Source organism: Bombyx mori, chromosome 1 (genome assembly GCF_030269925.1).
Source record: "Bombyx mori chromosome 1, ASM3026992v2".
In the NCBI taxonomy this organism is placed as follows: domain Eukaryota; kingdom Metazoa; phylum Arthropoda; class Insecta; order Lepidoptera; family Bombycidae; genus Bombyx; species Bombyx mori.
The window spans coordinates 9,154,577-9,180,250 of NC_085107.1; the positions used below are offsets into that span (position 1 = coordinate 9,154,577).

General features: G+C 41.0%; 1 protein-coding gene across 2 annotated transcripts in view; it reads left to right on the top strand.

The window, feature by feature from the left end:
• The first annotated feature begins 5,178 nt into the window (after positions 1-5,178).
• LOC101742848 (SCY1-like protein 2) overlaps positions 5,179-25,674 on the top strand; it is a 103,703-nt gene continuing 83,207 nt past the window's right edge. Inside the window, exon 1 of one of the 2 annotated variants that reach the window (XM_038013757.2) lies at positions 5,179-5,361. The gene's annotated coding sequence lies outside the window, so the exon portion shown is untranslated. The remainder of the gene's footprint in view (positions 5,362-25,674) is intronic. The other variant, XR_005245172.2, reaches the window with a different exon arrangement.

The following is a 25,674-nucleotide window of genomic DNA, read 5'->3' on the forward strand; positions in this document are numbered from 1 at the left end:
TTTAGAAGCGGCCACTCGACGACTCTGCAACTGACCCGTGTCCTGCATCACTTGGCAGACCGGCGAAACTCGGGCCAATACACGGTCGCGGTCCTCCTCGATATCGAGAAGGCCTTCGACCGTGTGTGGCACGAGGGGCTGGTCCACAAGCTGCGGGACGCGGGCCTACCGCACGCTCACGTGCGACTGCTCGGGTCGTATCTGGAGGGCAGAACCTTCTTTGTCGCGGTCGAGGGCGCACGGTCTTCCGTGCGTCCCATTACGGCCGGGGTTCCCCAGGGTAGTGTCCTATCACCTATCCTATACGCCCTCTACACCAATGACATCCCCACCCTGGAGGGTCACCTTCGGGCGTGGGAGGAGGACGTGAAGTTGGCCTTGTTCGCTGACGACTCGGCCTACTTCTCGTCCTCTCCGTTCCCCTCTGCAGCCATTATGAGGATGCAGAGGCTTTTGGATTTACTGCCCCAGTGGCTGGACCGTTGGAGAGTCGCGGTCAATGTGGGAAAGACCGCGGCCTTACTCTACGGTCCGGTCCGTATCAGAGTCGTCCCAAAGAAACTCAGCCTCCGAGGTGTGAATGTCGAGTTCAGGACCACGGTCCGGTATCTCGGATGCGACATCGACCGCTCCTTGAGCATGGTCGCGCGCGTCAACCGAGTCATCGGTCAGACTCGCGCGGCCAGGTTCTTGTTGCGGCCGGTGTTTGCGTCCGGGCTTCCGACCAGGACCAAACTCGCCATTTACAAGACATACGTCCGTTCCCGCCTCACATACGCTGCTGGGGCCTGGTATCACCTGTTGTCGCCGTCCCAGCGATCTAGGTTGCAGGCCCAGCAGAGTCTTTCCCTCCGCATTATCGTCGGGGCCGGGCAGTACGTCAGAAATGACGTTATTGCCCGGGACCTAGGTGTGGAGTCGCTCGTGGAGTTTGTGACTAGGCTCGCCCGTAATATGTACGAGCGAGCCGAAAACGGGCCCCATGAGCATCTCCACAACATAGCCCCGCTGCACGCCAGACCACCGGATGGTACGGCGTTGCCGCGGGAGCTATTGGTACCCCCGAAGATCGTTCGGAGATAAAGCTCCTCGCCGGCTGTGAGGCCGGGGAGGACCTATGAGCGCCCCTCTCGGAGCTGAGTTTCATCAGCCTCTAGCCCCACGCCTCTTGCCCGTTTGGCGGGTCCCCCGTATGGGGACCGCGGCTGCACCCCGTAGGTGCAGCCTCATTTCCATGAGGGGCTTTGACCCCACCCCCCACCCCCTTTTGGGATGGGGTGTTCTTACCCGCTACAGTCCTCCCCCCCATCAATATTGTATAACGATGGGGAGAGGGGGAGAGGACTGTAGCGTGGAGTGCGGATTCGCTCTCTCCCCCATATTAGGTTAGCTAGGTTATGTTAGGTTAAGTTAGATTAGGATTAGTTTAGGAGTGACGGCGCGCGCTGTCCCGGCACTCCACGGAGTGCAGGAACGGCGCGCTGCCGTCACTTAGATGTAAGTTAGATTAAGTTAGGTTTACTCTCGGTTAAGTTAGGTTAAGATGAAATTGTAAAAACCAAAAAACAAAAAAAAAAAAAACAAAAAACCAAAGGAAAAAAAAAAAAAAAAAAAAAAAAATAAAAAAAAAAAAAAAAAAATTATATATATATATGGAGGAGAGCAGCAGCCGCCCCCGGAAGAAGGGAAGAATGAAGAGGAAGAAAGAAGAGAAGAGAAGAGTGAAGAAGGAGACGAAGAAAGAAGTCGACCCCACACACATCTTCAAGCCTGCCTGATACTCCATCCAGCAGCGCATCACCCCTGCCTTATTAGGCAGGGAGCTACATGTCCGGGCAGAGGGGTTTCCCCGAGGCCCGCTCCGCGCCCCCGCAAGGGGACGCGACGACCCCACGACCGTGCCGCGTTTCTCGGTAGACTCTACCCCATGATCTGTAAGCGGAGTAAAATGTCCCTTCGGAACAAGGTGACACTTTACAAAACTTGCATAAAGCCCGTCATGACTTACGCGAGTGTGGTGTTCGCTCACGCGGCCCGCACACATATAGACACCCTCCAATCTCTACAATCCCGCTTTTGCAGGTTAGCCGTCGGAGTTCCGTGGTTCGTGAGGAACGTTGACCTACACGACGACTTAGGCCTTGAATCTATCCAGAAATACATGAAGTCAGCGTCGGAACGGTACTTCGATAAGGCTATGCGTCATGATAATCGCCTTATCGTAGCCGCCGCTGACTACTCCCCGAATCCTGATCATGCAGGAGTCAGTTACCGTCGACGCCCTAGACACGTCCTTATGGATCCATCAGATCCAATAACCTTTGCATTAGATGCCTTCAGCTCTAACACTAGGAGCAGGCTTAGGGACCCCGGTAACCGTACTCGTCGAACTCGACAAAGAGTTCGCCGTGCAACCTAACCCATGAATCAGCTCGCTGAGTTTCTCGCCGGATCTTCTCAGCGGGTCGCGATTCCGATCCGGTAGTAGATTCATTCGCGAAGCAGCTGCTCTTGAGCTGTTAGGTCTCCTTCGGAGGCGCTCGGGTAGCTGTTAGCAAATCCCGCCCCTCCTGGCTGAGCCTTTGCTCGCCAACTGCACCTGTCATGGTGAAAAAAGACATGCCCGCTGAGTTTCTTGCCAGTTCTTCTCAGGACGGAGGCTAGTTTTTGTGAATTGACGGTAGTTCTTTTTGACGTTCAACAAGTATGTACTTTCATTTAAGTTGAATAAAAAAAAATTATTAATTTATTTGATTTGATTTGATTTATTGTTTTCTACGTTCGACGAATGACATCAAGCTATTAAAATCAAAACCTTAAAAATGATAATTTTCGCAACTACCGTTTTTATAGTATAATAAATATACGTAATCAATTAAGTATTGTAGAACCGGACGGGTACCACCACCCTGTCTATTTCGATGACGTATTGCGTTATGGTTTGAGTCAGCCGTCATAGTATAAAACTCAGACCTTAGGGTGGGTACAACTCGTTCACACCAATATGCAAAAAAAATAAGACGATACCTCCAACTGCGATTTCTAAAAATGCCAACTAAAGAATACTTAAAGATTTTATGTATAGTTTAATTAGAATGGTAACGCTATAAAAGCCATAAAGAAAGTGAAATACATATTACACACACATAAAACTTTTTTGTATCTCTAGATAGGTAGAACGATCTCATAATCGATTTGCTACCGGGTTATATTTTATGGTAATTTGAATACAGCCTTGAAATATCTTCGATGTCTCATTTGATTATTTAACGGCCCTTCGGCTCTAAGGCCTGGCTGCTTAAGCTACAAATAGCCGGAAGGATATGGCCTAATTGTACTGTTTCACAATACGCCGTGTCACTAATAATTGGGCACGTTGTACACGTTTCATTTTATTCGAATTTTTTCCTTTATGTTTGGTGAAAACGTGTCAGGTACGCGTTTAAGAAAGAAAAAACAAGCTTTATACTCGGCTTAAATGTATACATAGGCTAATTTAGCTTTTACGCAGCATACGGGATTTTAACAAAAAAAAAAAAAAAACAATGTATTAGACTTTAAAGTATGATGAAAACTTTGATTTTGAGACGCATATTATTTTTGTCACAAAAATAAAAAGTACATTTATAATATGAGCATTTTATTGATTACTAGCTGACCCGGCAGACTTCGTAGTGTCTTAATCGATAATTAAAAGACCTAAACTTTTATATAAAAAAAAAAAACTAAAAAAAAAACAAAAGGAATCCATCCGACACGGGACACATTAAAGGAAAAACATTTATTTTTATAAAATTACGAGCATTTTCATATTTATTCACCTTTTAAACCTTCTCTACGAATAATTCAAGAACAAAATTATCCAAATCGGTCCAGCTGTTCTCGAGTTTTAGCGAGGCTAACGAACAGGAATTCATTTATATATATAGATAATTCATTTATACACTGTGAAATACATTGAAAAAATTGCCATACGAAAGCTCTCTTACAGTTTGGTTGAAGAGATTATTAAGCGCGTATGGGTCACAATAACAATTCCGGCAGCTACCTTAAAGTTTGAGATTGAAGTTTCGATTGCATCAGAATAACGACTGTCCTTGTAAGCGGAACGCCCCGTTATTGATTCTCTCCCTAAGCTACTGGTACCGGTTGCTATTCTTTTGCAATTAAAAAAGACGGAATACCTTTTGGGCGTTAATTATCCCAACAACATTTCGTAAATAATTAATTTGCGCACAATCTATAAATATGTGATGTGAGTGCTATTTATAATATATGAGTCGTCTATTATCAAAGGTGGCAATCTGTGCATTTGGAAAAAAAAATGTTATTGATATGTCAATACAGATTGATTTGAATATAATCGTCTCCTTCAAAGAATACGGTTCAAAACCTGCATTAAATAAAGGTTAATAGTTAACCTGTTATTTATCTAAGATGTCGTTCAGAAGAGTTTTGTGACTGCCAATGGAATACAAAGTCAATAATTTGTTTTTCTGATTTACCAATAATTGTCCAAAAGTCACATTGCCGCCTTTGATAATAGTCGACTCATATGTGGGTGTAGATAATAAATCACGTTTACCGCCTATCGCCAATGTGACTGTAAGTACATCCGCGGGTCTAGTCTCCTGAAAACAGCTACGATCTTTACTGACGAAAACCGCTAATAGTCAAGTGACAAGTCGTGGAGTCGTGTGCCTTCGTAAACGAACACTTTCGAATATAGTAGTAGTGTACTTCATTTTGTATTTTTGTAAATACGCATCAAGACACCTGTATTAATATTAGATGATTCGAATGAGTTTCCTTAGATATGTAAAATATAATTTATTTTAATCTTCATTCCGTCTTATTTCATTCATGTTTACAAAACTGCTAGCTCCCATGTAATTATTTGAGTTTTAATTTGGACAGCACCAAGCGATTTTGGTAGCACTCGTAAGTAAGCACTCGTGACAATAATTTGATCCAATCAAATGAAAAAAAGTGAAGTTGAAGATGAAACATGTTACGAATTAGAATAAAAAAATATGTATTATGTTTAATAACAGAATAAAATTGTCATGATCAGGAAAAGGCAGAAAATGGTAGGATCGTAGCTGTTCGCAGGGGTAGGTGCAGTGCGCGGGGTGGAGGCTATACCGGTGGTGAGGTCTGAGGGGAAGCTTCACTGTCTCTTGGCACGGCTCTGCGTGCGGACGTCCCAAGCCAAGAAACCTCAATCGCGATCACTCGCGCTAATAGCGCACATTTCTTTGACCCAAAAGTCTAAATACGGCCTCAAACTGACGGGAAGTATAACAAACTTCGTTCAAAAAATCAGCAATGTCGTTACAGATGTCCAGAAGGAAACTACTGGTAAGTTTTTCTTTTTTTTTTTTTTATTTGGTCACAGGGCTAAAGTACTGGCAAGTAACCGAAGGAAGGGCGCGTAAAAGTTTGAGTGAGGCGCGGTTTACGGCGGGCGCGGCGCCGCAACAGGTAGGCCGATATTGAGCGAAAGATCGGCTCATTTTTACTTTTCACTTAAGCGACCCTGATCCTGGTCTCTTCCTGTGCTTGCCGTTTTCTTTCTTGAAAAGAATGTTCTTATTGAGGTGTTTCATTTAATATCTCTCCGTCAAACTTGATCCCTGCTTATTTAAAGCAAAACATTAAACGAGAACAATAGACTGAACTAAAATTTACTAGGAGTATTTCTGATTTTTTTAATTGGGGCTTAGCAACCCCAAGTAGTATTTCGCGGATAAAATGAGACGAGGATAGCCTTGGGTCACTTATTGTCTCTCAAATTTATATCTCTTTTGTGTAAAACGAAAATAAAGCCCATTATATTTGAAGAAATAATTATCCTTGATGTACGGAAAATTATTGTGTGAGAGAAAAACTTTTTATACAATTTGTTAATCTTTCAAAACTCTAATATATATTTTTATGTATTACAATTAATTGAAAAATAGTTTAGACATTTTGAATTTAACAAATTATTTAAGCATAATAGGGAACGTATAAGAATTTTAGCTCTTATTGCATTCTCTTACTATAATTTTTCTCGCAAAACATATTATGTCCGGCGGCAGAAGCTCGGACGGCATACTGTCATTTTAACAAGGGATCATTCATTTCGTTTATACATGTATTATATAGATTAATAAATTAATAAAAAAAAACTACAAAAGTTAATTCATTACTTTACATGAATTTTGATTTAACTTTTAAATTAACCTTGTTCAATACATCGATTTATTTTGAATAGTTAAAAATATATTCAGTCACATTAATTGAAAAAATTAGGAATAAAAGCGCTTGATATTTTTCTCGTGGATTTTCTCATAATAATGATTTCATACAATCCTTGTCCTAGTTAAATCGGCATAAACATGGCAATTGATTTTTATTTATCTATCTAAATAGATACTATTACGGTGCGTTAGATATTTCTGGAAGTTAATACTAAAATATCTGAGCAAAATGAAAGGAAGTCTAGTAACAAGCTGTCCATCAATATGTTTTCATAACATGAATTTTACAATCAGGTCATAATCAAATGGACACATCGAACGGTTCAACACGAAAAATGATGTTACCAATTATAAAATAAATTTGTATCGAAATTTATGTTAGAAAAAGGAGGAAAATTCAAGGGTTAAATTGCAATTGATGGAATAATATAAATTACGAAGAAATACGAATAGAAGACAAAATTATAATGATTTTAGACTTCATTGCGTGCATTTAAAAATAATTACAACAACAATTTTATTATTATGAATGTACATAATCAATCTTTTTACGATTCAGCATACGTTTATATAATAATTCTTTGAGATTGGATATGGTGTAGACAATGAAATCATGGGATTATTTTCCTGCTGTTAACCAATATACGAGTTTCAAATTAGTACGTAAAACAGGTCTCGTTATAAGAAGTAGTTTTTTTTTTTCTAAATAGATAGATCTATCTAGAAATCTACCTTCGAGTTATTTATTCTTTTTATGTAGAAACCTTGACGTCTTAAGCTTATTTGTTCTCTTGGTGCAGTATTAAGATTTATTCGTCTTTTCTTGATGTTTTTTAATTTTATTTTTATTGCTAAAGAGGTACCGAAGTCGATAGAAATAATAACAGTATTTCCGCAACACACTTTCAGCCTTAAAATCTACGTCTTAAATTGTAATATTTGCGGGTTTGTTTTTTATTACGCGATGTTGTTCCTTCATCTTTATTCCGTAGTTCATTAGAAAAATTAGTATCTGCCTGCGGGATTTGAATACCAGTAGATACGCATCGCCCCGTACAACGTACATACCAGGCGTTTTATCGATTAGACCACAACGACTTCGACGACCATGATGGTGTCCCGTATTCTTTAAATAGGCTTACATAAGTTGATGTAGGATTTTTATTGATAGTAATATCAACGAATGATTGGTGGCTCGCGAGTAGTTTCAAGAAAATGTTGTTTTTCATACAATTAGCGACAGTTATAGCGGACCGTAAACTTGTTTCGCAAGTTTTTGAAAAGCAGCATAACTCTTAGAATTATTAGCATTAGGTACTAGTTGTCATAAACAACCGTGACGATCTTCATGTATTACCGTAACGTGTTCCAAGGATCTTACATTATTTGGTCTGTCAGGCATCTTTTAGTCTTCCTAATTCTTATATTGGTGAGTCGCAGGACGTGTTGCGAGTTGCACGATTTGTTAACACTAAATGATTATATCTCAGCGGCGGATATCTAGATTACGCAGACTCTACCTTACAAATAAAATGAAGTAGAGTAAATTGATTAGTACTGCAAAAAAAATGCCTTTAGTCCTATAAGACGCTTTTGGTATAAAATTTGGTATATGTGGAATAGATATTAATTTTCTCTCTTTTTTACTTACTTTACTTACTTACTTTTCTTTTACTTTTAAACTTAATCTGTGGATTAATTATGCATTTAATAATACAAATGTCATACATCTATTCGCAGCATATCTTCTCATTCACACAGTTAAAAGTGAATTTTCTTCGAATTGAAAACATTCTGTCAAATTACCAAGCTAATTTTGTATGGAGTTCCTCATGTGGTCGATGGAGGGTACAACGAGCATCACATTTTCCATCTATATGAGTTAACACTCTAACACCAGGGCTCTTTTAAAATATTCACGCACTCAATTACCTCCAAATGAGCCGAGCTGTAAAGCGACGGGGATGTTTCGTGAATGTGTCTTTTTATATACCGCGTTTTTAACGGTTTTGTTGATTGGTGTTCCTTAAAATTCTTTTTAATTACTTTGTAATCTTAATGCTGAACTACAGCTAGTTGATCTATTTATAAAATATGCAAAGAATGCTTAAACACTCTTCCGCTTGTGAATCGTTTTTTTTTTTCATGTATACGAGGTATTACGCACCTGGTATTAAGCGGTTACTGGAGCCCATTGACAACACGAAGCGAGTGTCACAATCCGCCTTGAGATATGAGGTCTAAAACCTGAAATCGGAACGTACATCTGCTTCGGCATATTAATAGGCAGGGTGATAGTATTAAACCGAGCGGGCTTAAAAAACGCTTACAACTGGTAATTACGTAATATATAATTATTGATTATATGTTGTTTTTATTAGATGATGTTTTTCATTGTGGTAGTGATTCGTGGACATATGTAAAGTATGATTTCCTTACAAAAATTGGTTCCTGTCTGGGGTTTTTTAACAGAGGCACAGCCAGTCGCATAGCCCGATATGAGTAGAGCAAGCGTGTTTTTTTTTATGACTACGACGACTTTATGTTTAGTATTAACGAGCATTAGTATTAAATAATGGAGTCGTCGTGGCCTAAAGGATAAGACGTCCGGTGCATTCGTGTTGAAGTGATGCACCGGTGTTCGAATCCCGCAGGCGGGTACCAATTTTTCTAATGAAATGCGTACTCAACAAATGTTCACGATTGACTTCCACGGTGAAGGAATAACATTGTGTAATAAAAATCAAACCCGCAAAATTATAATTTGCGTAATTACTGGTGGTAGGACCTCTTGTGAATCCGCGCGGGTGGGTACCGCCGCCCTGCCTGTTTCTGCCGTGAAGCAGTAATGCGTTTCGGTTTGAAAGGTGGGGCAGCCGTTGTACTTATACTTGAGACCTTAGAACTTATATCTCAAGGTGGGTGGCGCATTTACTTTCTAGATGTCTATGGGCTCCAGTAACCACTTAACACCAGGTGGGCTGTGAGCTCGTCCACCCATCTAAGCAATAAAATAAAAAAATAAAAACAATCGAAATAGGCAGGTTTTTTACAAGAATGAAAATTCAGTTAAGTACTATTCTCTCCTCCACTTATAAGTGCTATCACTACAGAGTATAAAACAAAGTCGCTTTCTTTGTCCCTATATCTGTCTGTCCCTATGTATGCTTAAATCTTTAAAACTACGCAACGGATTTTGATGCGGTTTTTTAATAGATAGAGCGATTGAAGAGGAAGGTTTTTATGTATAATAGCATCCATTAAATAGTGGAGAAATCAATAATGAATTACAGTTTCCGAAGGGAAGCGAGGGCGGATCGCTAGTAAACTTATAAACCGATTTTCTTTTTTTAAGTACTGACAAATGTGAATGAATATGCTTCGAATTCAATATTATTGTAACAGTTTCAGTTGTCCAGACAGTATTAATTATATTGATTGCTGTGGATGATAGACGACCAAGTGGCCTAACTAAACGTAAAAAGACACCGCCGCTTATAGATGCCGTAAATTACAGGGCAGCAAAGCCGCTGTCTACCTTAAAGTTATCAAGCTGACATTTGATATTAGATCAGTATAGGAAAGACTACGACGACGCAACTTCAAGGAATACAGAGAGATAGAACATATGCCCATTAAAGGTGTGATGCTAAGGTGATGCTAGTAAGGTGAAAGTTTTTACGCTTTTTTAGAAATAGTCTGAAATGGTTATAGGTGTAGCATTAACATCTGTCTTAGAGGAGCTCTAGTTATGTTTGAGAAGCTCCCACAGCCTGGGTGAAAAGATTATTACCACCAGATATGGGGAAGTGCGTGTTTTTTTTAAACTTTTTTTTTCGCTAGTGAATAACTTGGATTTGAAGCTTTTTCCAGCTTCGCCAGCACAGGTAGGCAAGCTAGTGCTCAGCTAGAAACTTTGAATTTACTAAGAGCTGCTGAGCTGAACTACACTTGACACCTCAAGGCCAGCTGCTTCGCGAATGCCTTTACTACCGAATCATCATGAAGTCAACTCAGCGGCACATGTTTTAGGGATAAATCTAGCCCACTCGACTTATGGATCCAAAACTCTCGTCTTACCGCACACTGTGTGAAGTGGTTCTCCGTCAGAGAACTATCACATTAGGAGATGTTGGCCTCCCGTCATCCACAGTCAGATTCGAAGCGAAGAGCTTAACCAAAAAATGAGCTTAATATTTTGCACTGTTGACCAGTGCCAGACCAGACCAAAAAGCATGGTTCCCAGAAGCATAGCACTTCAATGGCTCTCCAAATTGGCCAAGGTGCTTTGACTTCAGCATGCCAATGGTCCTTTCGTAGAACTTGGAAGTGGCATTCGGGATCCCAACGTCCATAGTAAAGGACTATGGGACGTTGGGATCGTCGACGTCTCTTGGTATCATGCCATGCCGCGTAGGCGAATTGCTTGAGGCATGCAGCATTCCTATTGGCATTATTATACCACGTTCTTCTGCGACCCAACGGGCATTTTAGAAGCAGGAATGAACAATTCCATAGCTTGAAACACCACATCTTTAAGTCGGTACGCAAAGACATCGCGATCAAAGCAAAGTCGCCTCTATGAGTAGGATCTGTAAATTCACGAATTTCATCCCAATCTGCTAACTTATACTACCCATCCAGTTATCGTCAGAAGATCAGGACGAGAAAGTGGTATCTGAGCCTGGAGAAAGCGCTGATCAGATAATCCAATTGGAGGATCAACCACCACACTCTATCTTGCTGGTTGAGTGGTCAGCAGAAGGTGCAACAAAGAAGGGTTGTGTCCCTAATATCTAGGACATAGGTGGGCTGTGTTATCTTCTGGGATAGGCCGTAGATCAATGCAATATCGTAGGCAGGCCAACCCCGGCTCTGGACCCCAATCACTCTTAGTGGCGAGTGTTAAAGTCTTCAAGTACCGCCACCTTTGTAGATGGGTACTGCTCAAGCACTTTCTCATTTCCCTCCAGCAGGTGCTAAAAAGAGTTGAATATGCATCACTAACTACTGTGGGACCTGTACAGACGATTTGGGTACAACCCCCATGGTCTACGCGTAGCCGCCAGTGAGACAGGTCCGTAAACGCCGGCTTTACGCAGGAAGTGGCACTGCAATACGTAGCCGGGGTACTTGACGTACGAGGTATCATTCAGACCAGACACCTGTATTTCTGTCGGTAAAAGTGGGGTAGGCTGTGCCTTTTCATATGGCCAGGAGGGTACTGCCGTCAAGGGCCCCCCTGGTCATCGGAAACGTAGGCGTCTGAGTGAGGTGACTGGGTTGCGCTTCCTGGACATCAAAATGGAGTTTCCACACTCGCTTCTCACTCAGCGCGTGGGCCTCTTTACCATCTTCGGCCCTCGTAACCCACATATCCCGCGCATTAGACATGGGAACCTTATAGTACCTTGAAGTACCGTCTCCCGGCCCGAAAACAGATGATATGGTCTGAACAAACTGATGGACTGATAGTGGGATGTAAAATTCTTGTGTCTGTGACGGGATGAGATTCGGATCGAGCTCAGAAGCATGGCACAGTCATAATTTAAAACAATTTTCGACTATATTTCAGTACAATCATGCTTATGAAATACATAGCGGTAAGCAGCGGCTTGGCTCTGCTCCTGGCATTACTGAAGTCTATGGGCGATGGTAACCACTTACCATTACCAATAAATAAATAAAAAACATATGCAAAACATTACTTTTTAGAAGCTATAACAATTCTAAAATTTCCATTATTAGATTTCAGAAGGTTTAATTTCTAACTCAAAGTATCTGTTAAGCATATTAGATCATGTTATTCAGTTGAAATTTGTCTAAGATTTTGAAATGTCTACAATAAAAGCTTTGTTCAAATATTAAATACATGCAACTGTCGAGATTTAGAATACATGGATCGTATTAAATTTCAGATATCTAACTACAAATGTATGTAATTTAAGTTTTTTGTTACCTAACTTTTTTTCTGTTAATCTCTCTTAGCGATTTTACTATACTATGCTGAATCTTAAACCAGATTATTCAAAACGAAAAATATATATTGTCAATAATCAAAAGTACGTCATACATAATTCACACCAACAACGAAGATAATAAGGAGAAGTTCATAATTTATTTTAACTGAGACTATTATTGTATTTGTTTTTGACGGAAATTCTATCCTTCGGTTGTTTGTACTAACTTTGTGATCATCGTATATTTAGAGATTTATTTTGTGATTATCATGTATTTTGCTTCAAAAATAATTGCATCTCTAAATTGAATCGTTTTAACATCATAAAACGATCGATTTATGGGGAAATATGGAAATAAAAACGGAATTCATATGGAAATTCATTATGAAAGAAAATTACAATAATAAAAACCTGTGGATAGCTTCTGTTCGAAATTAATTTCTATCGAGGAAGATTACATGAAAATCAAATTTTTATTTTTATTTTATTGCTAAGATGAGTGGACTAGCTCACAGCCCACCTGGTGTTAAGTGGTTACTGGAGCTCATAGACATCCACAACGTAAGTGCGCCACCCACCTATGAGATATAAGTTCTAAGGTCTCAAGTATAGTTACAACGGCTGCCCCACCCTTTAAACCGAAACGCATTGCTGTTTCACGGCAGAAATAAGCAGGGCGGTGGTACCCACCCGCGCGGACTCACAAGAGGTCCTACCACCAGTACTTAGTTTATACCATTATATAGTTTAGTCCTTCCGCAGATGTACCTCCGCAAACAAACAAAGCTAACAAACAGAAGATAATTCTAAAAATCGCTTGCTTACGATTTATTTTTAACACACATTTATTAGCTTGTTTTATGTATCTACTGTAATGAATTTTTTAATATGATTTTGACCTTTTCCAAGCCACGTATTTTATTTGAAACTTAGCACACTTTATCAAGGACCGTTGAGAATATAATAATTTAATAAAATTGTCAGATTATCTTGATTGAACAGAATCTTCGGGATTTACTTTCAACACACCGTGTGTCACGAACTAAGGCTTGTATGCGCTTCTTTCCCTCGATATGATTTATTGGAGGCATATCTCAGGCTCCTCCGGAATCAAACCCTAATACTCCGTTAAAATCATGGTAATCGCAGAACCTGTCATTGGATAGAAAGTACTTGATTGCTCAAATTGACAGGGAGAGTCTCATATAAAGTGATGCATTGGGTTAAATGTTTAGATTACAAATAAAACATATAATGTTTTCGGATACGATGCACTAAATTGTAGACGAATACTTTTTTTGCTGATTCTATCTAACTATGACATTACCATCATTAAAGAACAAAAAAGCAGAAATATATAAATAAATAAATACATATAAATTAAAATCTAATATATAAAATTATCGTGTCACGGTCCTCCGAAACGGCTCGACCGATTTTCGTGAATCTTAGCGTGCATATCGGCCAGGGTGGAGAATCGGACAACATTTATTTTTCATCCCCCTAAATGTTTATTCCACCCGTATATTTTTATTTTTATTTTTAGACCTTTTTTTTGTTTTTATTGTTTTATGATACAGCATACAAAAATACATACAACCCTAAATTTTCACCCCTCTACGATCAACCCTTATTTTTTATTTGTTAATTAAAAACCTTAATTTTTTTTGCAAAAATTTCGTTTTTATTTTGTCTTGACTTAAAATAAAAAAAAATCATATTACTCTCAATTTTCACTCTTATACGATCAACCCCTATTTTTTGTCCATCCCGTTTTTTTCTTTATTCTATGCATAGATCCCCAATAAGGTTGCAAGATGGCAATCAAATATTATAATTGCAGTACGATAAATTCTTATTCAGAGCTTATAATTTCAAATTGCTATAATAATTTTTTTTCAAATTGAATTTGATCTTCCACCTTTGCCGGTCGACTACTGATCAACTATCAATCGATCAGCTATCCCCGCCAGGTGTCACCACTCATCCAGCAAACATCACGTAGTAGGGATGAGGACGAAGCCGGTCTCCTGTCTTACTCACTATACATTTTTCAGCCACGTTTTTTTGGTTTTATTTGTGTATCAATCGTAGCTTGCCAGCCATGTTATATTGGTTTTATTTGTGTATCAATAGTATGTTCAGTAGGTCTGAGAATCGGCTACTATCTATTTTTCATACCCCTAAGTGATAAGGGTTGTCCACCCCAAACATTTATTATTTTATTTTATTTTTTGGATATTTTCTTACTTTTTATAATGAGGTATTATGTGGTTGAATGAGGTTTTTTTTTCTACACTAGAATTTCCCTAGAAATCTTATTTGAGGCAACACAACGTGTTCCGGGTCAGCTAGTAATATATAAAAATAGTTTAAGAACCTAAAAAAATACACTTTTGTAACTAGCGGAAAATAAAAATATAAACGCAAAACCTGTACATTGATGAAATAATAAATAATAAACTGATAATGGCTAATAGTTTTAAAAAAACAAAAGCCCCGCTTTATCAGTTAGCTGAGCTAAAAGAAGAAATTTTCGGTAATTAAAAAAGTCTATGATTAAGAATAATTTTAGCGTAAAAAATAGTGACGTACTATTAGATACCAATATGTAAATATTTTATTGACAGAAGTTTCAAGTCAATCAGATGCATGGTTCAGTAGTTATAACGGAACATTCGTAAAAACCACCGTAAAACAAGCACCAAATAAATTACCTTTAAAACTCCTTTAGAAATTTATGGAATGAAGTAATAAGGAGCGGTACCAATTAAAAATTTGTTACTAAACCAATTTTAATGAAGTCCTTTTCAAGGAGGCCGTGGATATTGCTTAAATATTTGTTTTGGTATTGTGTGTAAGGGTACGCGATGTTGAAGAGAACGTTCTGTGGAAACGAACCAGGGGTTTAATTGAAAATCGTAGCATTTTTGATAAGCGTTGAAGAGATTAGAATATCGACTTAACAAATTCGGTCAATATGTAAAAACTGAAACAATTTTACTAAAGATCTGCAAAGTTTTAATAGAATAGAACATGTTCAAATAAAAAAGCAAACCTACAAATATACGCTTTTGATTATTCGACAAATGTTTTTTGGCTGGTGGTAGGATCGCTTGTGAGTCCGCATGGGTAGGTACCACCACCCTGCCTATTTCTGCCGTGAAACAGTAATGCGTTTCGGTTTGAAGGGTGGGGTTGTAACTATACTGAGATCTTATAACTTATAACTCAAGTTGGGTGGCACATTTACGTTGTAGATGTCTATGGGCTCCAGTAACCACTTAACACCTGTGTGTGTGAGTTCGTCCATCTATATAAGCAATAAAAAAATGTATTTATAAAATAAGATAGATTTAAAATAAATATTTTGAAAGGATGATCTATACGGAATTGGATTTTAAAAGATATTTTCAATTATAGTGATAGGTTCGTTAGGAAACAGGGGTCGGACAAAAACTACGAAAGTTTCCTTGTTGAACTACGTTTACGTTAACTTAACAGGATCTACCCGTTTATTAAGCGACATTTTATATTGTTCTTTGATTTTACATAAATTTATGGTTGACGAATTAAAGTTGGGTAGCGATCCTACCTTTGGCTTAGCTGTTCAACTAGTTCCTGACTTATAGAATATCAATTTAAAAACCTAGATCGCCGCACTCAAGCTACTGAAATATTTTTCGAGTGAGAATGTAATAACCAAATTATCGATTAATTAAGAACTTAATTTTTATATTTACTTTTCATAATCTAACTTTTCATTTATTTATTTTTCCGCAATCGAGTATTTTAATTAGAATTTCTGGCTTAGGCCTGTATCTTATAAGCGCGGAAAGAACACAAAATCTGTTGTTCAACTTCCAGACTTGAAGGAACTATTTATATTAAAATAGTTTCAGATATTTACGTCGTAACTTCGAAAGAAACGAAAACGATAAAAGATCAATTTTCTCAATTTTAGTACTACTTATTTAATTTGATGAGCATGTGTGATGCTATGGACTAAGTTTCACGTTGAGCTCTTCGACGTGTACGACTACCATGCCTTATGCCTGACCCCAGTGATAAGGCTGCAAGCCTAATCGACTAACAAAAGTGTTAGTGGATCAGACAGATCTGTAAAGACATGTCGACGATGACTATTCTTTGCATGACCCATATCAGAGCTATATGGTCTGGCGACCACGTTTCACAGAGTTATTATGTCGCGCTGACGTATCAAAGTAGCGTTTCGACGCAGACTTTGGGTCTTTTCTGATGATTTCGAGATCCATTCCTCACAAACTTAGGAACTCCAAAAGGCAATTCCGTAGAAGTGAGACTGTAGTGATTGGAGTGAATCTATATGGGTGTGGGAATATAATGCCCTGTTCGTATAGAGTATAATAGGGTGTGATGTTGATGTGGCAATTAAATCCTTAGCGCAAAAGAAAAAAATATCAAGCAGGTATTTTTAATAGTAAATGCGGTCTTCCTTAACTTACTAAGCATTATGATCAATATTATACAACATGAAGTTGGTAATGTTCCCACACGTACGTATGAATTGAACATTTTAAACTTGATAGAAGGTTAAAAATGATCATAAAAATCATGTACCTGAAAAGCATCTTTTTTTTCACCACAACATATAAGTAATTAGAGGAAAGTTCACAGTAAAGTTTCAAAACAGAAATGTACAGATGGGTTGTTTGCTAAGCTCATATATTACTTCGTTCCGCAATTAAATATGCTGGAAGGCTTTGTGAGAGAGAATGTACCAGCATGTGGGCTTGTGTGGGTGTTCAGAGGAATAAGCAATCATTCGCACTACATGCAGTTTAAATCAGTTTCCCGTACATTTCTCATAGTGGCGAAGGATTTGAATATGAATGAATCTAAAATGAGCTCTGGCTATTACATGGTGCTTTAATCAGATTCACTGGTTTCGGACTAGGTTGGAGGTTTAAGCAAATTACGCATATTGAACATTGTGCTCTGAGGCTTACAAGAAACTAGCGGAAGGGAACGTTGTGACTTCATCTTTATAAATGTCAACATCTGACCTCTTTGTGAGGATGAGTTGATGACAACCGTCAAAACAGTACAATGAGACGTCTCTTTCTCGTAGAGATGGTGAACTCGCAGAAGTCGAGAATCTTCTTCCAGGACTCGTCGCTGCCAAATGTCGTAGCCACGACGGTCGGCAGATATAAGTCCGTTCCTATTTTGTCACAAGGATACGGTACTGCCTTTCCCACGCGAGCCAGTCCGCTAGCGTGTGCTCGCCCATGTTCTTCTCACAGCCATATGATGTACTAGCTGAAATTCCCTTGTCAGGTAAGCATCTGCCTCAACCGAAAGATGACCCGTCCCTGGTCGCATTTCACCAAGTCAGCGAAGACCGGGCACACCGCCTTGACGGTCCATAGACTGGCCGACGGATTGGCTAAGCCGCGAGTGGTGGTACTTATGTCTGAAATTTCACAAAACGACCAGCATTTACGCAAATTTACAAATTTGTCTTTGACATTTTGTGATGAGAAAATAGTATAAATTTTAGTTGCAAAACGACGTACAGATTAGGAACAGTACTCGCACTTTGCCTCTTTTTTTGCACTTTGCATCTTTCTTTGTAATACCGACTAGTCACATGAATAGAGTTGAAATGTTTTTAAATTAGTTATTTCTAAATGACATCGTAAACTTCAATTTTTTATATTTAACAACATTACATACCTCAAAAATGTTATTTCCTGTACAAGAACAGTAGCTAAAATCACTTTCTACTTCACTCAAAAGTTTATCATTATACTATAATATTAAAACTCAGATTAATTAACCAGCGTTTGGCATGTTTTGTATGTTCTCTTGTTTACAAATTAAATCCTTGGCATTAGTAATTATACCGGCACATCATCAACAACCTATCTATTCCAATATCTCTCAAAATGATCGAATTTCATACAAATACAGTAGATACACATAAATGTACGTACAATTTCTATTCGAAGATTATTCGACGCCGCTCAACAAGTGAAGCGATGTCGTCACGAAAATTCAATTTTCCTTAGTCACTAGACCGCGAAAACGTACAACGGCATCCCTAACGAAACAGTTTAGGTTGATTTACACATGATTGTTCGCACTACTAAAACCTTCAATTAAATAGATAATAGTTTAAAAAAACTAAAAAAATACGCTTTTATAGAAAATCCCACTAAAAAATTAGAAAATGGTGGTGCATGGTATGAGTAGTTATAAATATTTTATGAACAGATATGAGTAGAAGGGCTATTTTGATAATATCCTGAAAAGCACCCCACGCTTTTTTTTACAATAAAATCATTTTTTCTTACACTATTTTTAATTCAAGCTTATTAAGATTTATTTTCTATTTTTTAGTGGGATTATCTATAAAAGCGTATTTTTTTAGTATTTTTAAACTGTTATTTATTTTTCATTTTTTAGTTGAATTTTCTATTATAGCGTATTTTTTCGTTTTTTTAAACAATTTTTTTTTAGTTGACGTGTCCATTTTTTTATTTCATTTTTCAGTTTTTTTTTTAATATTGAATTGTTATTGGCTCTTAACAAGTATACCAAATTTCGAGTTAATCCGACGTTCTGAAGGGGGTCAAAATTATGTTCAAAGATCCCGTTACATACTAACATACATACGTCTGGGATAGAGGCACCCGTCACGCGCGGACGTGCTCATCGACCACTCGATCGCCCGGCCTTTGTTCGCCCGGCTTTTGTTAGCCCGGCCATTGTTCGCGCGGCCTGTGTTCGTGGTACATCTGCCGACTAAGTGCTCTTCCTGGAAGTTTTTATTTGTTTTGTTTCCTTTTGTTATTTCTGTGTTCGTGGTACATCTGCCGACAAACTGTCTTCCTGGAAGTGTTTAATTGTTTTGTTTCTTTTTGTTATTTCCGTTTTGTTGTGATTTTTCTTTGTCCTGCAGTAATCGTGCCGCATCGCCACCTGTGTTCAATAGAACCGCTCAGGTCCGAGAAGTTGGGGCCTCGCCGCAAGGCGAGTGTTTTCTAAGACCCAGGGTAGCCCCACCTGGGCACGTAGACATCATGGACGCTGTATTTGCGGAATTTCTCCGGCTTCGCTACCCAAAGCTCACTTCCGAGTTTCAGGCCTTCAAGGCCGATCACACTGCGAGCCCTCTCGTGGACTCCACCGAGCTCGCTGCTCCTGCGTCGCCTGTACCTGCGTGCAAAGCTTCTGCATCGAGCACCGCAGCCTCTGTCGTGCCTGCCGTTCCCGCGTCGCCTATACTGGCGAGTAAAACTGCTGCGTCGTCCGCCGTGGTCACCGTTCCAGCAGCGCGATCATCCGCGGCCTCCGTCGCGCCGTCCAAAACACCTACTCGTAGGTCACCTGCGCCCGCCTCCTCGTCCTCCGACTCTGACTCGGAGATGGAGGTCGACCTCGCTCCCGCCTCATCGACGGATGGATTCACCCTGGTGCAAAAGGGTAAGAAGCGTGCCGCGGAGTCTCGAGCTCCCGCGGCCGCTAAAATTAGCAAAGCCGCGAACGCGTCGCGCCCCCGCCCTCAGACTCCCGTTGCGCCTCCAGCCCGTGCCACTCCGTCGCCGCGTCCGGTGGCACAAAATAAAGCCCAGACCCCTCCCCCGGTAATCCTTCAAGAGAAGGCAGCTTGGGAACGAGTTTCCCTGGCCCTTAAGGCCAAAAATATCAATTTTACGAATGCCCGTAACCTCGCGAACGGCATTCAAATTAAGGTTCGAACATCCGACGACCATAGGGCCCTCTCTTCTTACCTCCGTAAGGAGCGTATAAGTTTCCACACATATACGCTCCAGGAGGAGCGCGAACTCCGTGCCGTTATACGTGGCATCCCTAAAGAGTTGGATGCCGAGCTCGTCAAGGCCGACCTTCTCGAACAAGGCCTACCGGTTAACTCCGTACACCGCATGCACACAGGCCGCGGAAGGGAGCCATATAATATGGTTCTCGTCGCCCTCCAGCCTACCCCCGAGGGTAAGCAAATATTCAACATCCGAACGGTCTGTAGCCTTTCCGGAATCGCAGTCGAAACCCCACACAAGAAAGGCACACCTAGCCAGTGCCATAACTGCCAATTATACGGGCATTCTTCCCGTAACTGTCACGCGCGCCCCCGATGCGTCAAATGCTTAGGCGATCACGCCACGGCCCTATGCACTCGCGATCAAAAAACCGCGACAGAACCGCCTAGCTGCGTCCTGTGTCGAACACAGGGTCACCCCGCAAATTACCGCGGATGCCCCCGAGCCCCGAAAATAAATCGCCGCGTCGCCCGCCAAAACCGCCTCCGAGCTTCCGGCCCAGACATCAAAGCCTCGGCACCCTCTGTGTCGCAGGCTAAGCCAGCGTTCGTTCCGGCGCCGGTGCCCAGTGTCTCGGCCTGGGCGAAACCGCTGCCGTACATGAACACGGCTACAACTCCCTCCTCCGCGATTCGTCCCGCCCCCGCGACTCGTCCCTCTCCCGCGACTTGCCCTCCGACCGCGTCCGACAATCTCGCTTTAGCGATCGACTTCTTTCAGTCGATCAACTTTGAGCGCGTTAACGCTTTGGGCGACGCCATTCGCTCTGCCTCCACTGCACAACACTTTATCGCCGTTGTGCAAGAATACGCCGACGTATACGCGTCATTAAATACGTACGTCCTCCCCTCACTCCGCCGGTAATCAATGGCGTATATAAGTAGAATAAAGCCCCTATCCGTAACGATAGGATTTTTTAACGCTTACGGTCTCGCAAATCAGCGTGATCAGGTTTCTGACTTTTTGCGTGACCATCAAATTGATATCTTTTTAGTGCAGGAGACCCTACTTAAGCCCGCGCGCCGTGACCCTAAAATCGCGAACTATAACATGGTCAGGAACGACAGGCTCTCTGCTCGTGGTGGTGGTACCGTCATTTACTATAGAAGAGCCCTGCATTGCGTCCCACTCGATCCTCCCGCGCTCGCTAATATCGAAGCATCAGTGTGCCGAATCTCACTGACGGGACACGCGCCGATCGTTATCGCGTCCGTTTATCTTCCACCGGATAAGATCGTTCTAAGCAGTGATATCGAGGCGCTGCTCGGTATGGGGAGCTCTGTCATTCTGGCGGGCGACCTAAATTGTAAACACATCAGGTGGAACTCACACACCACAACCCCGAATGGCAGGCGGCTTGACGCGTTAGTCGATAATCTCGCCTTCGATATCGTCGCTCCGCTAATCCCGACTCACTACCCGCTAAATATCGCGCATCGCCCGGATATACTCGACATAGCGTTATTAAAAAACGTAACTCTGAGCTTACACTCGATCGAAGTAGTTTCAGAGTTAGATTCAGACCACCGTCCCGTCGTTATGAAGCTCGGTCGCGCTCCCGATTCCGTTCCCGTCACGAGGACTGTGGTGGATTGGCACACGCTGGGCATCAGCCTGGCTGAATCTGATCCACCATCGCTACCGTTTAGCCCGGACTCTACCCCGTCTCCTCAGGATACCGCTGAAGCCATAGACATCTTAACGTCACACATCACCTCGACATTAGATAGGTCATCGAAACAAGTTGTAGCGGAGGACTTCCTTCACCGCTTCAAATTGTCCGACGATATTAGGGAACTCCTTAGAGCTAAGAACGCCTCGATACGCGCCTACGACAGGTATCCTACCGCGGAAAATCGTATTCGAATGCGTGCCCTACAACGCGACGTAAAGTCTCGCATCGCCGAAGTCCGAGATGCCAGATGGTCTGATTTCTTAGAAGGACTCGCGCCCTCCCAAAGGTCTTACTACCGCTTAGCTCGTACTCTCAAATCGGATACGGTAGTAACTATGCCCCCCCTCGTAGGCCCCTCAGGCCGACTCACGGCGTTCGATGATGACGAAAAAGCAGAGCTGCTGGCCGATACATTGCAAACCCAGTGCACGCCCAGCACTCAATCCGTGGACCCTGTGCATGTAGAATTAGTAGACAGTGAGGTAGAACGCAGAGCCTCCTTGCCACCCTCTGATGTGTTACCACCCGTCACCCCGATGGAAGTTAAAGACTTGATCAAAGACCTACGTCCTCGCAAGGCTCCCGGTTCCGACGGTATATCCAACCGCGTTATTAAACTTCTACCCGTCCAACTCATCGTGATGTTGGCATCTATTTTCAATGCCGCTATGGCGAACTGTATCTTTCCCGCGGTGTGGAAAGAAGCGGACGTTATCGGCATACATAAACCCGGTAAACCAAAAAATCATCCGACGAGCTACCGCCCGATTAGCCTCCTCATGTCTCTAGGCAAACTGTATGAGCGTCTGCTCTACAAACGCCTCAGAGACTTCGTCTCATCCAAGGGCATTCTCATCGATGAACAATTCGGATTCCGTACAAATCACTCATGCGTTCAACAGGTGCACCGCCTCACGGAGCACATTCTTGTGGGGCTTAATCGACCAAAACCGTTATACACGGGAGCTCTCTTCTTCGACGTCGCAAAAGCGTTCGACAAAGTCTGGCACAACGGTTTGATTTTCAAACTATTCAACATGGGTGTGCCGGATAGTCTCGTGCTCATCATACGGGACTTCTTGTCGAACCGCTCTTTTCGATATCGAGTCGAGGGAACCCGCTCCTCCCCACGACCTCTCACAGCTGGAGTCCCGCAAGGCTCTGTCCTCTCACCCCTCCTATTTAGCTTATTCGTTAACGATATTCCCCGGTCGCCGCCGACCCATTTAGCTTTATTCGCCGACGACACGACTGTTTACTATTCCAGTAGAAACAAGTCCCTAATCGCGAAGAAGCTTCAGAGCGCAGCCCTAGCCCTAGGACAGTGGTTCCGAAAATGGCGCATAGACATCAACCCAGCGAAAAGTACTGCGGTGCTCTTTCATAGGGGAAGCTCCACACGGATTTCCTCCCGTATTAGGAGGAGGAATCTCACACCCCCGATTACTCTCTTTAGTCAATCCATACCCTGGGCCAGGAAGGTCAAGTACCTGGGCGTTACCCTGGATGCATCGATGACATTCCGCCCGCATATAAAATCAGTCCGTGACCGTGCCGCGTTTATTCTCGGTAGACTCTACCCCATGATTTGTAAGCGGAGTAAAATGTCCCTTCGGAACAAGGTGACACTTTACAAAACTTGCATAAGGCCCGTCATGACTTACGCGAGTGTGGTGTTCGCTCACGCGGCCCGCACGCACATAGACACCCTTCAATCTCTACAATCCCGCTTTTGCAGGTTAGCCGTCGGAGCTCCGTGGTTCGTGAGGAACGTTGACCTACACGACGACCTGGGCCTCGAATCTATACAGAAATACATGAAGTCAGCGTCGGAACGGTACTTCGATAAGGCTATGCGTCATGATAATCGCCTTATCGTAGCCGCCGCTGACTACTCCCCGAATCCTGATCATGCAGGAGCCAGTCACCGTCGACGCCCTAGACACGTCCTTACGGATCCATCAGATCCAATAACCTTCGCACTAGACGCCTTCAGCTCTAGGAGCAGGCTTAGGGACCTCGGTAACCGTACTCGTCGAACTCGACAAAGAGTTCGCCGTGCAACCTAACCCATGAATCAGCTCGCTGAGTTTCTCGCCGGATCTTCTCAGCGGGTCGCGATTCCGATCCGGTAGTAGATTCATTCGCGAAGCAGCTGCTCTTGAGCTGTTAGGTCTCCTTCGGAGGCGCTCTGGTAGCTGTTAGCAAATCCCACCCCTCCTGGCTGAGCCTTTGCTCGCCCACCTGTCCTGGTGAAACTGGAAAGGCCTCCGGGCCACCAGTAATCCTTCAATCATAAAAAAAAAAAAAAAAAAAAAACATACGTCTGAAGCTAATAAAAGCGTATTAAAATAGTGTTTAATAAATAATTCCTGTACAGATACATATCGAAATGCAGCATTTCAATTTTGATTCTTGACTTCTACGAATATATTTTAGTTCAGAAAGTGTATTTGCTCAATAGCTTAAAGCTTCTTAGCACTTCGGCGGAATTAGAAACAACCAAGGCTGCGGCCTTGAGCTCAGAACACCCGTCTAAAGTAATATAACTAGAAAGTGGAAACCGCAAGAAATATACAAATCGATACTGCATTACATCAGTACCGGTATCAGTCTCTTAATGTAAAAAGAAGATATCGCGAATAAAAACAAACGAGTACTATTCAGTACACTATATTGCTGGCTGTAAAAAACATTTATGAGCGACCGTTGTGGCCATATTTTCTAGACGAATAGAGAAACGTTTTTGTTTTATTTCTATCTTGTTCACGGTCCAAAAGTTAATATAAAACGAATTATTGAAAATATCAAAAATTCTCAAACTTCAATATTATCATATATTTTTAGGTAAGAAAGGTAGGACAAACTATAAAATTCATGATATTTTCTCAACAAGGGTAAGGCGAAAATGCCTTTTTGTTTCAATCAACATTATAGCTATAAATTAGATTTAAAATGAATTAAAAAAAAAATACATTTTTTCAATCTTTCATTATAATTTTATATATGTATATCTTAAGTCTTAAAATTATAAAAATAGTGGGAATACTAAAACACGAGATTAAGCTGCAAAGGTAATTCTAACCGCACAGTTCTCAACATTCAATATATGACTGGCCCGTACTTAATTACGACGTAAACCTACAGAATACCACAGATATATTATGATTCCGTATAGGCGAAATGCGAAAATAAAAATATAGTAGTTTCCTTTCCTTGTCACGTAGGAACTATATTGTAAGAATGTGGGTCGATTTCGAGTCTCGTTAAATAAATAGCAGCCACTGAACGATGCTAATTTACCTTCATTGAATATGTAGGTACAACAAATACGTAAAGCAATGCTTTACGATCTATCATTACATCTAATTTATAATTATGCATTTATAAAAGGTACTATTCGCCCAGTGGCCGAAATTGAAATAATAATTAAATTCATTTTATCTACAAAAAACTTATTTCTCTTTTTTATGGATGCAATGTTTTTTTTAAAAATCAAAAATAATCGTTTCCGGTTTCGAATTATTTGGATTTAAGTAACAATATAGCTCATCAATTTCTACTAAACAAAAGAATCAAATGACAAATAGAGGGGCAAAGGTAATAAATAATCTATAATAATTAATAAGTAAGAGAAAAAAGGAATGTCATTTATTTCGAATTGTTGCATAACAAGAAACGATAATTATAAAGTGAATATGTATGTATGTTAAAATTGTGTAATTTTCAAAACAAGTATCTGTATCGACGAAATACATAGTTTACGGAGTCTGCATATTATCTTTAATCTATTATGTATAAAATATGATGTAGTCAGTGGATGTTGCTGTAAATATTTTTGAGATTTCTAAACCAAAGTCGTGGCTTAAAGTATAAGACGCTCGGTGTACTCGTATCAAATACAGCGACTCTGTTCAAATCCCACAGGTGCCAATTATTTCTAATATGTACTAAGCACGTGTTCT